The 14,522-nt window shown below is 43.6% G+C and overlaps 1 long non-coding RNA gene across 1 annotated transcript; it reads right to left on the bottom strand.

Moving 5' to 3' along the window:
• Nucleotides 1-77: 77 nt before the first annotated feature.
• Nucleotides 78-1,592, bottom strand: LOC311605073. Its single transcript, XR_014781775.1, has 2 exons — nucleotides 615-1,592; nucleotides 78-580 (listed from the first exon to the last, which is right to left on the bottom strand). It is a non-coding gene; the product is annotated as an uncharacterized lncRNA (long non-coding RNA).
• Between the last annotated feature and the right edge of the window lie 12,930 nt (nucleotides 1,593-14,522).

The raw sequence follows: 14,522 nt of genomic DNA, 5'->3' as shown, positions 1-14,522 counted from the left end.
GTGCGCAGCACATGCCAGGCCAAGCTCTGGACCATTGACCCACATTCCCGGCCTCATTGTTCATGGGTTGGTGGGTTTTGTTGTTGTTGTTGTTGTTGTTGTTGTTGTTGTTTTGGCAGATTTTTTTTTTAATCTCTGCAGTAGAATACACATGACCTGAAGGACACTCTTCAGTTTCTAGTTAAATGCCGTTTTCCTTTCACAGGGCCAGCTCAAGCATTTGATTTTCCTTGCCTTAGTCCTTGCCTTGGTGTTGTCGTGTTAATGCGGGGGTGACTGCCATAGCTGTTCAGGTTGCTCACACAGACAGAGCTGGGGATGCAGCCTGGCTCACCCCACTGTTGCTGGGGCTTCCTGGAGCTTCAAAATGTCAGCAGAGCCAGGTGTGATGGCACACGTGGGTCTCACAGCGTTCAAGGCCAGCCTGGTCTACATAGTGAGTTTTAGGACAACCAGAGCCACATGGTGACACCCTGTGCCATTAAAAAAAAAAAAGCATCAGAAATCATCATCTTTGCATTTATTGGTAGACTCAAATTTCAAATGCCAACCAGGAGTCCTAGCAGGTATCAGACCCTCGCTACACACACACACACACACACACACACACACACACACACACACACACACACACACTTGCCAGCCAGAATAAAGGCTTCATTCAGATGAGATATAAATTCTCAGTGGAAGAACAAGTGACAGCAACTGAATAGCATTGGGCTTGGCTTTCTTCTCACCTTGCAGACATGCCGCCTTTAGAATGAAGTTGGGATTTAAGAACAGGCTCACCTCACTTATTTCCACGGGGTCTTGGAAACCAAGTGGGATGGCAACTCCCTCACTCGCAGTCCACTCCTCATTGTCCTCTGAACCTCAGAGCGGAAGCTGTCAAGAGCACCCTACTCCTCTGGGAGAACATTGGAATAATGCAGTCATTTTTTTTTCTCCTTCTAATTCAGGTGTTATAGGTTTCACTGTGAATAAGGCCTGGCACACACTATTTATGACATCCTTTGAGGCTGCTTCAGTGCCTTGACTTCAATCCCAGTTTTTCTTTTGCAGTATCCCTGTTGTCTTAGCAACACAGAACTATTCTGAAGCACCGGGTACCACGAAACCAGGAATCAGAGAAAATCATCGTCTTGGCATCACACACGGAGGGCGATGAAGTCTGTGTTATGTTCATCCAATTATCCGTGATTAACTGATTATAGAGAACTCGTAAACCTTAAGCTCCCATAGACATATGTCTGTACTGGAATAAAAGGAAGTCAACATGCTAAACAATCTGAGTTTTCATTTGTCAATTTGATACTCAGGATTTATATTAACTACACGCGTCCATTTAAGCCCAAAGGGTATAGGTGCCAGTATGTGCTGTAGGGTGGCTTTTGGAACAGGGTAAGCACACTGAACCCGTGAAGTCACATGTAGTTTTCAGGTCGTGTTTACAGCCAGTTCAATTTGAGGTTCCTTATTTATACTTGTTAAAAGTAAAACCCAAAGGTTTGGCAAGAAGAAGGGACTCATAAAAGATAAAAGATAATCTTGGCTTTTTAATTTGTTCCCTCTCCCTCCCCCCCTCCTCCCTGCCCCCCCTGCCCCCCCTCTGCATAAGTCAGAAGGATTAAGCTGCTGTAACAAAAACCACCGTATAAGATGGTTTATGGAAGATGCAAGTTTATTTCTTCCTTAGCAGTCCAGAAGTAGCCGAAAAGTGAGGAGTGGGTAAGCAAGCTGCTTGAGACCTGTCTACCTAGTTTCTCGTTTCTCTTAGGGCTGACACTGTCTCTAAGAAGCATGTGTGCCTTGCAGCCTGGAAAAGAAAGGATGCTGGGATTAAAACTTGCCCATAGGGACATGGTATCCCTCCCTTGTCCCCATAGTGTGGACTGTCAGTATTACTGTCATCCGAAGACATTCTCTTGGTGTGTGTATATGTGTGTTATTGTCAACACTTGAACTTAAGTTCACCACACCTTGCTGTATTTTGGGTAGTGGTAGTGGCATTTTAAGTTGATCACGGCAATTGATATAATTTTATTAAAAATACAGTAGAGGGCCGGGGTGATGGTTCAGTGGTTAAGAGGATTAGCTGGTCTTCCAGAGGACACGGGTTCAGTTCCCAGCACCCACATGACAGCTCACAACTGTTTGCAGCTCCAGTTGCAGGGGACCTGACACCCTCACACAGACATACAGGCAGGGAAAACCACAATGCACACAAAATAAATAAATTATTTTTAAACAAGAAGATCACAGTTAAAGAGCATACTTTTTTAAAATCTATTTTATTTGGGTATGCCTCTACCTCTCTTCCAACCGCTAGCCCTTTCAACACCTCAACACCAGGTGGGAAAGAAGGAAGGTTAGTGAGGAGAGAGGGCCTCGTGCTCCTTAGCTACCGCCCGCTGGTGAGGGTCTCCAGAAACCTTGGGGCAAGTCCAATCAAAATATCTCCAACTTCCTCTTTCTCATTAAACTGCAACAATAGCAGCCAGGAACCACAGGGGGAAGCAATAGCGCCTTCTTCCTTCGAGCACCCCAAGCCCCTCTCTGAGCCCCAGAACTAAACTATCTGTGGATGGCAAAGATCACTTCCCTTCTCAGAGCCCGCAAGAGGCAAACAGTCTGTGCTGTAGACAATCTGAAGCAGCCCCACATCCCATACCTACGATTAAACAAAGAAACAAACAACAACAACAAAAATGGTGTACATAACTGAATTTTTTTTTAAAGAAATCAAAACTCCTACTACACCACAGCATTTAAAGACGTAGTTTCATTAAAACCATAGCAGAGGGCTGGGTAGAGAGCTCGGCAGGTTAAGGCTCTCGTTGGCAAGCCTTCTGACCTGAGTTTGATCCTTACATCTGCGTGGTGAAATGGTATCTACTTCCACAAGTTGCCCACTCTGTATACACTGTAGCACATGTGTGTCCCCCCACTAAGCAAATTAATTTAATAAATATTTGTTGAAAATCAACATATTTCAAGCATATATCCTTTCAATTGTTTCATTTGAAGATATCTCAGGACACAGAGTGCTCAGAAGGTCCTAACTCTACAGCCAGCAGCCACTGAGAGTGGCCTGTGTCTCTGTACTTCAGTTTAATGGACGCCACCTTGAAAAATGAGATTAAGTAGGAATGCAACACTTCCTCTAGTTATTCTGGACTGACTCTCATCTGACCAATAAGAGTTAATGGGGAGTTTGAGAAAGACTGAATAATTGTCAGATCTTAGGTTGTTGGGCTCCAGAAACAGTCAAGCTTCAGGAATGGGCCGCCGAGACTGCAAATGCTGTGTCACCTGAAGCTGTCTTGTAAGTTTATTTTATTCTCTCTCTTGTACAATAGTACAAGTGCCTGGTGGGATTCGGATATGATTTGGCCATCAGAGGTTCATTCCATTATGTCATCCTCTGAAAATTAAAGTTAATTAAACTACCTTGCTTGAGTTAATTTAATGATTAAAATTGATTTAATCAGTATTTTCATAAGAACCAAGAGCGTGGGGGGTTGGATTCTATTCTCCTGGCAGCATAACATTCTTCAGAAGGATGAGGGATGGGGTTTCCTCAGCCAGGATGGGGTGTGGGCAGCCAGCAGAGTTGGGGATATGTCAGGGATATGTGTAGCGTGATCTGTCGGGTTTTTAAAATGTGTGTATCCAGAGTTCTCCATAACCTGCCACTTGCTGCTGTACTCATGAGAAAGAAAAAGGAACTAACCTGCATGTCCATCAACGGATGGATGCATAATTAAAACATAGTGCATTTACGCAGTGGAATTTCACACATCTGAAAAGAAAAAAATGGACATCATGAAATATTCAGGAAAATGGATAGACCAGGAAAACACAATGTTCTTTGGGGATGTGACCCAATCTCAGAAAGACAAACTCATATGTGCTCTCCTATGCAGGTTCTCGCCTGTAAGGGATACGTTATACATAAGTGGGTACAAGTATGTGTAAAGCCCAAAAACTAGGAAGGAGGTGAAGAGGGTAAAAATAGACGCTAAGGAATGATGGGGCAGTGGCACAAGGTCAAAAGGCGTAAGGAAGAGGAGAGAGGCAAGGAGACGGGATGGCAGTGGTGAGGAGAGAGGGGCAGGGACTCTACTGAACCACACTTTGAAAATACCATGATACCGAATGTCTTGTATTCTGACTAAATATACTAAAAAAATCAATAAAGCACAGACATAAAAACAAACCTAATGCCACCTGAATACATTCTAATTGTAAGAAAATAATGTATTCTGGAATGTAAGGAAATGTATTGGCTTTGGTTTTTATGTTCGTTTAGTGTTGGGTTTTTTTCCCCTTTGTTTTGCTTTGACATTGAGTATCTTGTGTAGTCCGGGCTATCTTTATAATTTCTATGTAGCTGAGGCTGGCTTCAAACTTGTGATATCCCTGCCTCCAGCTCCCAAGTGTTAGGATTGCAGGCATTTGCTGCCAGCTTTAGAACATGTAGACTTAAAATACTGCAGGAAATAAGGAAAGACCCAGAAGGGTGGCAGTATAGAAAAGGACAAGGATCCAGTGACTTATTAGAATGAACTTGACTTCATGGGAGTAGTTCCCTAAGAACTGAATTGGAAGAGGGGATCCAAGACTTGGAATCCAGCCTTTCCCTAGTTGCTGGTGTGTGATCTGGGGCACGTTAGCCTGTTTCTACAGACATTTCAATTATGAAGTGGTGCTGATGCTGAGGTGCTGATGATGCTGAGGTGCTGATGCTGAGGTACTGGTGCTGAGGTGCTGATGCTGAGGTGCTGATATGGAGGTACTGGTGCTGAGGTGTTGATGCTGAGGTGCTGATGCTGAGGTGCTGATGCCAAGGTGCTGATGTGGTGGTACTGATGCTGAGGTGCTAATGCTGAGGTACTGATGCTGAGGTACTGATGCTTAGATACTGATGCTGAGGTACTGGTGCTGAGTGCTGATGCTGAGGTGCTGATGCGAACATACTAATGCTGGATCATTAGTGAGGATGGAATGATACTGAGAAGCTTATTAATATACAGCCTTGTTGACAAACACTAACCACAATGGTGATAACAGTTGCAGTTGATGGCAGTAGTGGCACAGTGTGATTTCAGTAAAAATGGAAAAATAAAAAGGTCTTAAAACAGATTTCGGGGCAGGGGGCGTCATAAAAATCTGTGCTTTTGGTCCTCTGATTCTTCTTGCTTAGTCCCTACCAATGTAAAAGACTGATACTGAGTTCTGTTCTTTTCTGAAATTCTATCATTAGTTAGTTTTATTTCTAGAACTCTAACTTTAAAAAAAAAAATCACCTCTGATATCTATTTTTAAAGAGACAGATGCTCCTGAACCCCCTACACTGTCCAGTACTACTAACACATTGCTATTATTGAAAAGTCCTGCTCACAATTAGCAAGTTCCAGAATTATTAAAAGGAAAGTGGTGGCCGTGAAGAGCAATTGCTGGCATTCTTCCTGTCCTTGGAAGCGCACCACCCTCTTTGTCCATTCTTCAGAGGACGTTGCAAACAACTGCGGTACGCTTTGCATGACTAGTTCATCCCCTAAAAGAGGCAGCATTCCTACATAAGTTCAAAAATATATAAAGCATACTTGTGTCATTAATAAGCCTCTGACCCTGGATGATGCTTACAAAAGGTTCTTCCTTCTTTCTCCAGAAGTGCTGCTAGTGTGCTGACTAGTGCCGGTCTCCAAAGCTCCAATTAGGATCTAAACTGCCGACCAAGACTTAGCAGGGGTGATAAATCCAAACAGGACCACCCTGAGTCTGTGGAGGAGTTGGGAGCGTTTGAAGTTTGAGAGAAACGCTTTTCTTCTTGTGAAAGTCAGTGGTAATTAAAGGTCAGAAATACAGTAACTTCCAAGAGGCCTAGCATTCACGGTCATTGAGAGGCAGTGAGAGTTAACAAGATAAAGTCAAAGCAAGGAAGATTCATGTTGATGCCACAGGATGTGCCTGATTAAATGCCAGTTCCTGGGCGCAACAAGCAGAGGTGTCTAGTGTCTCAAAGTCACTGCCGAGGACTTGGGCTCCGCACAGTTCTCCTCACTGGAAGCTGAGCATTGCTTCTGCTTTGCCCAGTTCTACACAGTCTGGGATTTCACAGTCGCCTATGGACAGACACTTATTCCACTTAGATTCACGTTCAAGCTTAGGGTGGCCAGGTGGAAGCAGACCCCGTATGAGGTAGATGCCTTGCACTCTACAGGCTTTGGAGAGAGCAAGACTCCTGGTAGAATCTAGGAACTCATCACCAAGGGTGGGACGGGGAGCTGAGCTTATTTAGAATCTTGTAGCCTGATGCACCCAGTCAGACCCCGCCCCCACCCCCAACAGCAATAACATACTGTGGTGGGTAATGTGGACTGTCAATATCACAGAGTCTAGAATCATCCTGGAGAGAAATCTCTGAGAACATCTGTGGAAGGGTTTCTGGATTAGGTTAACTGAGGTGGGAAGGTTGATCTTCTGTGGGCAGCACCATTCCACGGGCCAGGGCCTCAGACTGAATAATAATAATAATAATAATAATAATAATAATAATAATAATAATAATAATAATAAAAGTCTTAAGTGAGCTGAGCACCAGCATTCACCTCCCTCTATTTCCTGACTGCTGCTGCAAGGTGACCAGCTGCCCCAAGTGCCTGCCACCATGTTTTCACCACCATGGTGTACTGTATCCCCTAGAACTGTGAGCCAAAGAAATGAGCCACAGAAATGAGAAAAGTAACACACACACACACACACCTCCATTTATAAGATGTATGGCTGAAATGATACTTGATTGGCCGTGACAAAACAATGGGAGGAAGTCTAGGCTGCATGGACCATGAGGGAGTAAGAGTCAAGTCTGTGATGGGGATGATGTTGATATGTTCTTGAGGACGTCTTCCTGGACAAGCTAACCCATCTGTTCTTGTCACAGTGGGCTACCGCATATAACAAAAGACACATTTGCTGACCTGCTGTGGGGTGCATAGCAATATATACAGAGCCTATTAGCCCATTGCTATTAGATGCCTATTGTCTCTACAGTCTTTCTCCGGCCTCATCCATTCCCTGGCTTTATTTATGACCTCACTGTGATTTCCAACCTACTAGTCCCTGCTTTCACCTACTGCTGATCTATTTTGTCTGGCCTTTACTTATCCAAGGCCTTTCTATATGGCAATATATTGGATACATGCCTAGATCTCTGTTTCTAGGTTGAAAACAAAGACATCAACAGAAAAAAATTGTGATAAATATCAGCCAAATAAAAAAAATAATCATCTGCCTTGGATAACTTGTTCTGAAATATATCAGAGCATGTTACAACCTTTTCCTAGTATCCCAGCATTTGCACCATATACCCTAGAGTATAAGTACACTCCATGTTTTTTTCTCCTGGGGCCTGTGGTCCTGTCCCATGATTTGGAACTGACTTACTGTATTTGCATATCTGGTTCTTCTCACCTGCAGCCATCCATGCAAGTGGACGTCCTTACTTTTCCTTTATTCTGCATTCTCCTTTCCTAGTATCTGTTGATGTTTATATTTAGTTACTTATTTGTCTGCCTAGTTTCGACTCTCCCCATAGATTGTGGGATCCATGAAACTAGGATAGTGTTGGAATATTTTCTTTTCATTCTGTATTTATGAACGAATGGATGGGTGGATGAAGGAATGATGACTCCCAGACTCAGTATATCCTTTATACAGATTGCATCTTTTGCTTTTCTCCATCTTGAGAAATTTAATTCTCTTTTCATCCATGCCTTGCCTGTTTTTCCTGCTCTCAAGAATTAGACACTTGCTCCTCCAAGATGCCATAAAAATGCATACATATCTCTATTGTTTTAAGAATGCATTATATGCCATATACCTGTTAACCCACTGATTCTTCCTTACCTCCTTATTTTCTGAGACAAGAATATATCTCATTGATCTTCTGACCCATAATTGCAATAGCAGCAATAAGTAACTCCCAGCTAGGTAGATATTTGCTTCGTTTGTCTGACAGTGCCCTACATTCTTCAGAACTTAGAGAGTTAGTCTTGTAACACAGAGTCTGGGACAAAGCTATCCCTAGAAATTCAAACAGATACTGATGTTAGCCTTTAAAATGAAAAGCTGTAGCCAGCTGTTGGTGGTGCATGCCCTCGGTCCCAGTGCTCAGGAGGCAGAGGCAGGTGGATCTTTGAGTTTGAGGTCAGCCTGGTCTACACAGCAAGTCCAGGACAGCTAGGGCTACATAGAGAAACCCTGCCTCAAGAAAACAACAACAACAACAGCAACAACACCCCCAGCAACCAAAAAAGCTGTAATAAAAACAAGCAAATATCTTGTATTTAATATATAGTACCCTTTAAACAAGGAACAGCAGAAAAATTCCACTGCGCACACCATCAAATTACCCCGAATTTGACAGTTTAAAACAACAGCGAACACTTATTATCTTTGAAACTTCTGATTCAGGAAGTCAGGAATCAGGAAGAAGCTTAGCTATCATCCTAAATTACCCCCAAATGGTCCGATCAGTGCACTGATGCGGTGGGTTGCCGTGGAGTAAACATAAGAAGCGCGCAGTGCGGAAGAGCCCCAGTGCGGAAGAGCCCCGGTGGGGACTTTTCATAAGGACACAGCCACGCATCTGGGAGGCATCTTAGAGCAAAGAGCAAGCAAATCCCAGTTGTTTTCCTCTTAATGGCCATACAGAGATTTCTAAGAGATGCCACTGGAGACCCGGAGCCAGGCTTTCTGTACCCCTCGGGAGCTTCTGGGAGCAGAACTGGAGCACGTGTGACCCCTGCTCTCGCCTCCGTTTCTGTGAACAGCCTGCAGCCAGAAATAAGAAACCTAACATGCTAATGGGGATTGAAATTAGAGTTGGAAATAGCCCTGTTGCTGCATCTTTAACACCTCACTGAGGCTTCTGAAGGAGCCTTCAGAATAAACCGACGCTTCAACAGACTGAAGGGCCAGAGGCGTCTAAGAGGAAAAAAAAAGCCTTGATAAAGGAGCCTGTACATAATGGAGCCAGGGGCTGGAAAAGGAATCATGTTAGTTACAAACTGAACAAGAAAAATGTGCGAGTATACAAAGCGAGTGAACAACAGAGGTGCTCGTGAGGGGTCCCTGTGGACCTGGTCATCCGCTTTACCCTTTGAGTGAAAAAAAAGAAAAAAGAAATAAAACAGGAAGTGACTACTCAGGTATGGTGGAGAAGAAAATGTATTGTAGATAAAAGGGAGAGCAGAGACAGAGACCAAGATGTCTGAGAGAGTCCAGAGTGGACACGACCGGACTGAGACCAGCCATGTGAGCAGGGAGGGGAAGAGAGAGTAAAAGAGGAGCTGCTGACCAAAATCAGCTGCCTGGGCCAAGACTGGCCAAGGATACAAAGGGTAGATCAAAAGATGAGAAAGGACAGTGTATCAAAACGGCTGGATTGTATAGCAAAGGACAGCCCAACCACTACGTGTAAATGTTGTTTTTATTTCCTTGGATGAGAGGATGAGGGGAGGAGAGAAACATCCAAGGTGTATGAACACACAGCTTGTGCTGAGCCCAGAGCATTTCTGATTAACTATCCCTAGGCCTAGGCCTGGAAGCTGGCTAGTTCAACTGAACTGTTCTTACTCAAAACTCCTCTCTAAGATGACTGATTCTAACTGGCTTCTATCTGCTTCTCAATGAATTGCTCTGCTTGGAAAAAAAAATGCTTCCCAACTCTACAAACTGAACTGCACTGAACTGTACTCCTGGACTCTACTGTATTGTCTCCATAAACACCCTCCCCCTCTCTCTCTTTACACACACACACACACACACACACACACACACACACACACACACACACACCTTCACATGATAAAAAGGAGCTATGTAAGAAAGAAAAATGAAAGATGCAAAGAAGTCATTGGACATCAGAGCTTAGACACCATCTTAACCAGTAGCATTGCCAGGAAATCAGAAGGGCTAAGGTATAGACTTCTTTGGCTTGCGAGAGAGTAGAGAGCTAGTCTGTCTGCTGTTCTTCAGTTGCGTTGAGCTCAAAATAATTCTTATGTCCGACCAGTGACCAGTGCCTTTTAGGGTGATGTATGCTGATGCCCTCCGGTAGAAGTGTCATGGTTTAATCCATCAAGAGTCACGTTGTCACCAACCTTCATGGAGACTTCTAAGTAACTTCCAAAAGACACAAACTGCAAATCAAAACAGCATCACACTCACTTACACCTAGGGCTCCCACTTCCTAGTCAAGACACCCAATGCACAGAGAAACACGCTGTCGTAAGTAAATTAGTTATGCTTTAATTCTCTATGATAGTGAGCCCCAATACCAGCTCAGCATGGGGCTGCATCTTCTACAGTCTGTGCCATACTCTCTTTAGTTTTTGTTTCCTCAACAAACAAACAAACCTCAAGACTCTCTCCCCACATAGCCTCATCAATTCTTATGCTATTGTATTATGAATTTTTCACAGTTCCTGCAAGTGCCTTAGAGCACCTGCCTACACATCTCAGTTCCCATGGATACCCTTGCCTAATTTCCTTTTTGAAGAAGACCTGGTCAAGGATATCTTCTTTACTGCTACAAATTTACTACACTCTGCTTTGATTATCCACTAGCTTTTCCTCTGCTTTTCAGCAAGGAGAATTGGTTGAGGGTGGGTATGGTGGCCCCAGCCTATAATCCTAACATTTGGAGGCCAAGGCAGGAAGATGAAAAGCTAGAGGCTAGCCTGTGCTATAGGGTGAGACTGTCTCAAACAAACACAATAATCTGTAGAAGTCACAAAACAAAGTTGGATTATTTACCATATTGCCTAAATCTCTTTCTTGGAAGTATGTAGAATACTTTGAGAATACGAATCACTCATCTGGCCCATTTAGCTAGGATAATTGGTGAGATAATGTATGAAAAGATAAAATATGCAAGACAGTTAGTGCCCAACATAGTTCCTGGCACAGTTCAGACATGCAATGAATGTTAGCAGTATTAAATCCTTCAGTCTTCCTACAAACCTACATTTCTAGTTCAGATTCTTAGGCTTCTTGGCTCCATGTTTCACAGGAACCCTCTGTTCTTTCTCCCTTTTTCCTAGCCACCCCCACCCCCGTGTGTGTGTGTGTGTGTGTGTGTGTCTGTGTGTCTGTGTGTCTGTGTGTGTCTGTGTGTGTGTGTGTGTACATGTGTGGTTGTGCATGTAGAGACCAGGGATTGCCATGATGTATCTTCCTCGGTTGCTTTCCACCATGTTCTTTGAAGCAGGGTCGCTCATTAAGCTTGGACATAGACAATTTGGCTAGGCTAGCTAGGCAATGAGCTCCAGGAATCTGCCCGTTTCCACCTACTCTCCACCCGAGAGCTGGGGTTAGAGATGTGGGCCACGGCGTCCAGCTTTTCCACATGGGTTCTGAGCTTGGGTCTTGATACTCGCACAGCAGGCACTTTTCCAACTGAGCCATCTACCAGGGTTCTCTGCTAGCTTTTCCCTTCCCTTCCCACCACCCGGGTGAAGAAGTCAGGTCTTCATGTTGGCCCTCTTCACCAACCTTAGACTCTCTCTTGAGGCTGATGAACCCTGGAGACTCACCAGGTAGTGACCATCTGAGTTTTTCTTAGTGTGAGGGATTGAACTCTGGGTTTCCCATGTGTGATTCCTGCTCAACTAACACACTAGTAGCCCTGACAATTGATTCTAACAGTAGAAGATGAGGACTATGTAATTATTAATATTAAACAATTTTCTTCCTCTAGTCTTTTGCCTAAACAAAGGAACAAATCTACCACTTCTAAAATTTTTTTCTGAATGGGGTTGCCATTAAATCAGGGAGCCTTTATTAAGTTATGAAGTTAATCAAATTTGGGAGTGGAAGAGAAACCTCAGTATATCATTAATTAACAGATTCCAGTATTATGAACTCAAAAGGGTGGTTTAGGAAGAGGGCGATCCTAGGAAGCTTGTCATATTCCGCTCATAAGAGGCCAAGAGACACCAGAAAGCATTGCAGTCTACCTATTAGTTCCTAAAATTCTACTTTCTGAGATAGCATATCCCAAAAGCTAATCCTGTGTTTTTATAGAACTCAGATCAACTCTGAAGTGAAGAGGGAACAGATGAGCTATAAATGTGTGAAATAAAGTCTTCCAAACCCCACAGGGGAAAAAATGTTTAAAAGAAGATCTACAGAAATGTTTAGTTTGAGCTTGAGGGTTAGAGGATGAAATGAAGACTCTGGTGATGTAATTTCTCACTTGGGTAAGGTAAGTGGGGTGCAGTGTTTGTGCATGTTCCGGGGTAAGGGTGGGAAGGCTCTCTGCTGGGAATGGTTTGACAGCCAGCCAATGGAGAGGAAGGATGCTCTTATTTAGAGCATTTGCTGATGTCTTGGTATAAATGTTCCCACTGTTGCTGACTGGAATCTGTCAGTGTGATGACCCTGAACTCGGAGTTGGAAAGGTATATGCCGTGACAGCGTTCCACAATATTTGAGCCGTATACAACAAACGTGACCTCAAAAGCAGGGATGATAATGACGTTATTAGGGACTGATGAGCTCCAGTCTTGATTTCGCTGCGTCTTTGGTGTAATTGAAACTGTGGGCTTATAAGATTTAGTGTTTAATAACGGTCATGCTTCATGACTGGCTTGCTAAACGTAACGTTTGACACTTGGGGGCTGAGCCCTAGCCATTTTTCCTGTCCATTTTCAGGCTTATTTCACACCTAAAAAGAAGGCTCCTGCCCAGTTCTTCTCACACGATCTTGCCTCGTATTTGAGCTCTGAAAGTTGTCTCAGATAACGGCTTCTGTCTTGGCTTGGGCAAGGGTAGTAGCCAAGCACATTTTCAACTGAGCATCGTTCCACACTTCCTTCAGGTCTGGGAGGCAGGGAGTGAGGCAGGAAGGAGCTGAGCTACAGTCAGCCACTGAGACGTTTTAGAGATGATCTGTGTAGGGACAGAGCGATGACACTTTTTCCATGACGTCGGCCAGGCTGCTCAAATAAATTAGTGTTCCAACCCAAGTGATTCATTTTGTACAAACACTAAGTTCACAGCCAATTTGTCAATATAAGAAAGCTATCACTTCATTTCTTTTATAACTCAAGAGTGATGCTTAAATTCTGAGTTATAATTCTTATTTTGGCAAAAGATTGATGGAAGTACCCCAAAAATGATATCAGAGCCATCCTGGCACTGTGTTCAGCTTGGGTGCCATATTTCTCAGGAAGCTAGGAGAGTAGAAACTGTCGTCTGGTGACTAGTTTAAGAAATTACTTTTTCGAGAACTCTAAAGGCAGACATGAGTTAACTGCTGTGATGTGGAAAGGGATTAGATTTTGATTTTGCAGATTGTCATGGTAGATAGAAACAGGGGACCTGTGTTTTAGGGATCAGACTTGCAATTTGTTTTGTCATTTACTAATTATACAGGTCGTACAAACTCTCTAATTCTCAGATCAGTTATCGGCAAAACAGGGTGAGTTCATTTGCTATTAGTAATGTGTGAAATTACCATAAACGCAGTGGCTAAAAGCAGCATAAATGTGTTATCTTTCTGTTCCAAAGGCTAAATTCTAAAGCAAGTCTCACTGGAATCAATCAAGAAGTTAGTGGGACTGCATTCTTCCTGGGGCTCTAGGAGGGAAATCTATTTCCTTTTCTTTTCCAGCTTCTTTAAGCAGATTGTATGCTTTGACCCATCACCCCATTCTTCCGTCTTCAAAGCCATAAAAACTGGGCCATTTTTTCTTTACAATGCTTTCTTCCCAGCTCTCTGTCTTATATGCCTCTGGCCAGTATTTTAGGTCTCCTGTGATATTGAGACTATTCTGGATTGTTGCCATATTTCAGGGTGATTAGCAACTCTAATTTCAATTGCAAACTTGATTCCCCTTTTCTCCAGACCTCACACATTTACAAGTTGCAAAGATCGGGCTGTGGACACCTCTGCAGGCCCATTACTCTCTCTACTACTACATGGAGAGAATATGAGGATAAAAATAGTGCCGCGCTGCGCTTATTTGGAGCTTATGAAAATAAGGCTCCCAGCCGGGCATGGTGGAGCACGTCTTTATTCCCAGCATTCGAGAGGCAGAGGGAGATGGATTGATGTGAGTTCGAGGCCAGCCTGGTCTACAGAGCAAGTCCAGGACAGCCAAGGCTACACAGAGAAACCCTGTCTCAAAAATAAATAAATAAATAATTCAAAAAAAAAAAACGAGAAAACAAAAAAAGAAAATAAGGCTCCCACACAGTTTTCCTCACACTAATCTTGCCTCACGTTTGAGGTATTCATCCCTGTAAAAATTGTCTCAAATAACTGCTACTGTCTGTGCTTGGGCAAGGGTAGCCAAGCACGTTTTCAACTGAGCATCGTTCCACACTTCCTTCAGGTCCGGGATGCAGCCGGTTGAAGCGGAATGAAGGGGCTTGATGGAGCCTAGGCTGTCAGAGCTGTGGCCAAGCACTGAGCCAAGCACTGAGAGATGATCAGTGCAGGGACAGAG

This window comes from Acomys minous (assembly GCF_964271855.1).
Source record: "Acomys minous genome assembly, chromosome: 9".
In the NCBI taxonomy this organism is placed as follows: Eukaryota; Metazoa; Chordata; class Mammalia; order Rodentia; family Muridae; genus Acomys; species Acomys minous.
Note: the sequence above shows the minus strand (reverse complement) of the source record. Positions and strands in the feature narration are given on the sequence as shown.